This window comes from Eriocheir sinensis, chromosome 57 (genome assembly GCF_024679095.1).
Source record: "Eriocheir sinensis breed Jianghai 21 chromosome 57, ASM2467909v1, whole genome shotgun sequence".
Lineage (NCBI taxonomy): Eukaryota > Metazoa > Arthropoda > Malacostraca > Decapoda > Varunidae > Eriocheir > Eriocheir sinensis.
The window spans coordinates 2,812,449-2,818,188 of record NC_066565.1 but is presented as its reverse complement, the minus strand read 5'-3'; the positions used below and the strand labels follow the sequence as shown (position 1 = coordinate 2,818,188).

Genomic DNA, 5,740 nt, shown 5'->3' with positions numbered 1-5,740 from the left:
TATTTTTGTTTCCGTCTTCTTCTGTTCCTTTATTTATCCTCTTCCTTTGTTTATTCTGTTTATTTATGTTTTCCTTATCTCTATTTTCTTCATTCATGTTTCTCTCTTCTCTTCTCCTTTGTTCTCTTTCCTTCTCTTCATTATTTATTCCTTTCTTTATTTACATTTTATTATTTTTTTTTTTCATTGACAATTCCAAAGCACTTACAGATAGTTAGGAAAGTTGTTTGCATCTTAATTATTGTTTTTTGTTTGTTTTTTTGAGATAATTAGGCAAGGAGAATTTACTAGGTCATCTCAGACTTACAAAACAATCAAAATTATCATAGTTACAAATGAGAGATATTTATTTATGTAGACCTACGAAGAATGGATCTATTTTCTTATTTGTTTATTTATTTTTTATCTCATTATATATATATATCTACGTCATCCCGTACAATACTCGTGCAATTATTCAACCAACAACGATTCTGTGCTTATACAAAATTTCTATATATCAGTCTTTGTAAATTCCGGCTGAGAGATTCTACAGGGTGGTCCAAAATTCCTGCACCATAGGGATTACAAATTGATTAGAAGTCATATTCCCCAATGATGCAGCACTTTTGGGCCTCCCTGTATTGTTGATTATATTAGGGGAATGTTTGGACTGAATTATTTTATGCATCAACAAGTTTACATATATTAGTCTTGTTTTGTGAATTCAGACTCTATTCTTCTTTTATTTTCTATTGTGTTCTATTCTAAGCTCTATCATTGTTTACTAGTGCAGTATATGGACTGACAGTTAGTTTATGCATCAACAAATTTACATATATTAGTCTCGTTTTGTGAATTCAGACTCTATTCTTTATTTATTTTCAATCGTTTTCTATTCTATTCTTTTCTAGTTCTATTCTAAAAACTATTATTTTTTACTAGTGCAATGTTTGGACAATTATTTTATTCTTCAACAAATTTACATATATTCGTCTCGTTTTGTGAATTCAGACTTTTCTTCATTTATTTTCTATTGTGTTCTATTCTAACCTCTATTATTGTTTACTAGTGCAATGTTTGGACAGTTATTTTATGCATCAACAAATTTACATATATTAGTCTTGTTTTGTGAATTCAGACTATTGTTCTTTTATTTTCTATTGTGTTCTATTCTAAACTCTTTTATTGTTTACTTGAGCAATGTTTGGACAGCTATTTTATGCATCAACAAATTTACATATATTAGTCTTGTTTTGTAAATTCAGACTGCCTATTCTTCATTTATTTTCTATTCTATTCTATTATATTATATTCTTTTCTAGTTCCATTCTAACCTCTATTATTGTTTACTAGTGCAATGTTTGGACAGTTATTTTATGCATCAACAAATTTACATATATTAGTCTTGTTTTGTGAATTCAGACTCTATTCTTCATTTATTTTATATTCTATGCTATTCTATTCTTTTCTAGTTCTATTCTAAACTCTATTCTTCTTTACTAGTGCAAAATTTGGACAATTATTTTATTCTTCAACAAATTTACATATATTCGTCTCGTTTTGTGAATTCAGACTCTATTCTTCATTTATTTTCTATCGTTTTCTATTCTAAACTCTATTATTGTTTACTAGTGCAATGTTTTGACTGACCTCGGTTTTAAGTTTGGAGAAAATTGACTTCCTTCATTTTTATTTAGATCCAAATGTAAAGAAAATATGTTAGACTAGTGCAATATTTTGACGAACAAAGACTCTATAGCAAAATTATTATATCTTCAATCTTTGTGTAAATCCAGAAAGAGGAACCTATTATCATTTCCAAGTGCAATATTAGGACTAACATTGACTTTTTTATGTTAATGTTTTAGCTAAATTCATCACTAAGTCTTTCTGTAAATCTATTGTGAAAGAAATATCTATCATTGGTTACCGGTGCAATATTAGGACTAACATTGACTTGACGTTTTAGCTAAATTCATCACTAAGTCTTTCTGTAAATCCCGTCTGAAAGAAATATCTATCATTGGTTACCGGTACAATATTAGGACTAAACTATTCTATGATTTAAACGACTTTCTCTCAGTCTTTGTGTAAATCCAAATAGAAGGCAAAACATACTATTATTAAATTATGCAATGGTTGGCCTTAGATCGATTTTCCGTTTGAGCAAAATCTAAATCTCCCAGTCTTTGTTAAAATCCATATTGAAAGAAAAAACTCATTATTTCCTAGTGCAATATATTAGAACCAGTTGCCATTTTTATGTTTGAACAAATTATATCTTTCTCAATCTTCATGTAAATCCAGTTTGAAAGAAAAATAACTATTGTTGATAACTTGTGCAATATTTGAACTTACAATTATTCTATGGTTGAACAAATTCCATGTCTCAATCTTCATGTAAATCCAGATAGAGAAAGAAAAATAACTATTGTTGATAACTTGTGCAATATTTGAACTGACAATTATTCTATGGTTGACCAAAATTGAGACTTAAGGAAAAAAACTCATTCTTTACTAGTGCAATATTAAAACCAGTCATCAATTTCATGTTTGAAGAATTTGATCTCTCTCAGTCTTTGTGTAAATCCAGATAGAATGAAAAATAACTATTGTCGATGACTTGTGCAATATTTGAACTGACAATTATTCTATGGTTGAACAAATTCCATGTCTCAATCTTCATGTAAATCCAGTTTGAAAGAAAAATAACTATTGTTGATAACTTGTGCAATATTTGAACTTACAATTATTCTATGGTTGAACAAATTCCATGTCTCAATCTTCATGTAAATCCAGTTTGAAAGAAAAATAACTTGTTGATGACTTGTGCAATATTTGAACCGACAATTATTTTATGTTTGACCAAAATCCCTCTCTCAGTCTTTGTGTTAATTGAGACTTAAAGAAAATAAACTCATTATTTACTAGTGCAATATTAGAATCAGTTATCAATTTTATGTTTGAAGAATTTTATCTCTCTCAGTCTTTGTGAAAATTTATATTGAAAGAACAAACTGTCATTCTTTACTAGTGCAATATTAGAACCATTTATCAATTTTAAGTTTGAACAAATTATATCTTTCTCAGTCTTTGTGTAAATCCATATTGAAAAGAAAACCTTATTATTTACTTGAGCAATATTAAAATCAGCTATCAATTTTATGTTTGAAGAATTTTATCTCTCTCAGTCTTTGTGAAAATTTATATTGAAAGAACAAACTGTCATTCTTTACTAGTGCAATATTAGAAACAGTTATCAGTTCATGTTTGAAGAATTATATCTCTCTCAGTCTTTGTGCAAATTTATATTGAAAGAACAAACTGTCATTCTTTACTAGTGCAATATTATAACCAGCTATCAATTTTATGTTTGAAGAATTTAATCTCTCAGTCTTTGTGAAAATTTATATTGAAAGAACAAACTGTCATTCTTTACTAGTGCAATATTAGAACCATTTATCAATTTTAAGTTTGAACAAATTATATCTTTCTCAGTCTTTGTGTAAATCCATATTGAAAAGAAAAACTTATTATTTACTTGAGCAATATTAAAATCAGTTCTCAATTTTATGTTTGAAGAATTTTATCTCTCTCAGTCTTTGTGTAAATTCATATTGAAAAGAAAAACTCATTATTTACTAGTGCAATATTAAAATCAGTTATCAATTTTATGTTTGAAGAATTTTATCTGTCTTTGTGAAAATTTATATTGAAAGAACAAACTGTCATTCTTTACTAGTGCAATATTAGAACCATTTATCAATTTTAAGTTTGAACAAATTATATCTTGAAAAAAAAATAACTATCATTCTTTACTAACGCAATATTTGGACTAACATCGAATTTATAGTTCATCAAATTTCATATATAATTCCAGATTCAGAGACAAATCTATCATTGTTAACTAGTTCAGAAAAGTTTATATTCTTCCTCTGTATTCCCTTATACCAAACTATAATGAAGAGATGGATATTGACAGACAGACACAATTGGAAGGCTAAATAATTCTGTATCTTTGTTATTATTATTTTGCTTATATTATGGACAGGAAATTTGTATGTTTTTTTTTTTTTTTTTTTTTTTGTGTGTGTGTGTGTGTTAGAGAGAGAGAGAGAGAGAGAGAGAGAGAGAGAGAGAGAGAGAGAGAGAGAGAGAGAGAGAGAGAGAGAGAGAGAGAGAGAGAGAGAGAGATGAGTAAAAAAAATGTCTTATTGTATTCTATTTCGTATGTTTTCCTGTAAATAATGTGTGTGTGTGTGTGTGTGTGTGTGTGTGTGTGTGTGTGTGTGTGTGTGTGTGTTACGCTGTTAAAAGAGATTATATTTATTATGGAGAGAATTTTATATCCCTGGAAATACTTTATAATTCTTAAGTTTACTCGTTAAATAAATACCCAATACAAGGTTTCCACCCCCACACACAGTATTCACAACTAACAACAACAACACTCATTTCTATTTTATTTATCTTGTAATGAAAATAAAAAATGCCGAATGTATTACTGTTTTGTGTTATTCACTAGTCATTTGAAACTTGAGAACGTGTTATTAATTGTGGCTAGGAATATGTTAATAATGACGAGAGGCTGTTAATAAGGTCAAGAGTTTGTTAATAAGGTCAAAAGTCTGTTAATAAGGTCAAAAGTCTGTTAGTAAGGTCAAAAATCTGCTATTAAGGTCAAAAGTCTGTTAGTAAGGTCAAAAATCTGCTATTAAGGTCAAAAGTCTGTTAATAAGGTCAAAAGTCTGTTAGTAAGGTCAAAAGTCTGTTAATAAGGTCAAAAGTCTGTTAGTAAGGCCAAAAGTCTGTTAATAAGCTCAAAAGTCTGTTAGTAAGGTCAAAAGTCTGTTAATAAGGTCAAAAGTGTTAATAAGGTCAAAAGTCTGTTAATAAGATCAAAAGTCTGTTAGTAAGGTCAAAAGTCTGTTAATAAGGTCAAAAGTATGTTAGTAAGGTCAAAAGTCTTGTAGTAAGGTCAAGAGTTTGTTAATAAGGTCAAAATTCTGTTAGTAAGGTCAAAAGTCTGTTAGTAAGGTCAAAAATCTGCTATAAGGTCAAAAGTCTGTTAATAAGGTCAAAAGTCTGTTAATAAGGTCAAAAGTCTGTTAGTAAGGCCAAAAGTGTTAATAAGCTCAAAAGTCTTTTAGTAAGGTCAAAAGTCTGTTGATAAGGTCAAAAGTGTTAATAAGGTCAAAAGTCTGTTAATAAGGTCAAAAGTCTGTTAGTAAGGTCAAAAGTCTGTTAATAAGGTCAATAGTATGTTAGTAAGGTCAAAAGTCTGTTAGTAAGGTCAAGAGTTTGTTAATAAGGTCAAAAGTCTGTTAGTAAGGTCAAAAGTCTGTGAATAAGGTCAAGAGTTTGTTAATAAGGTCAAAAGTCTGTTAGTAAGGTCAAAAGTCTGTTAGTAAGGTCAAGAGTTTGTTAATAAGGTCAAAATTCTGTTAGTAAGGTCAAAAGTCTGTTAATAAGGTCAAGAGAATGTTAATAAGGTCAAAAGTCTGTTAGTAAGGTCAAAAGGCTGTTAATAAGGTCAAGAGTTTGTTAGTAAGGTCAAAAGTCTGTTAATAAGGTCAAAAGTCTGTTAGTAAGGTCAAAAGTCTGTTAGTAAGGTCAAAAGTCTGTTAATAAGGTCAAAAGTGTTAATAAGGTCAAAAGTCTGTTAATAAGGTCAAAAGTCTGTTAATAAGGTCAAAAGTCTGTTAGTAAGGTCAAAACTCTGTTAATAAGGTCAAAAGTCTGTTAGTTAGGTCAAAAG

General features: G+C 28.8%; 1 protein-coding gene across 2 annotated transcripts in view; it reads left to right on the top strand.

The window, feature by feature from the left end:
* The window catches only part of LOC126984575 (serine/threonine-protein kinase H1 homolog), a 22,077-nt gene extending 17,594 nt beyond the window's left edge, over nucleotides 1–4,483 (top strand). For both annotated transcript variants that reach the window (XM_050838317.1, XM_050838318.1), the window contains exon 4: nucleotides 1–4,483. This exon is cut by the window's left edge. The gene's annotated coding sequence lies outside the window, so the exon portion shown is untranslated.
* Nucleotides 4,484–5,740: the final 1,257 nt, after the last annotated feature.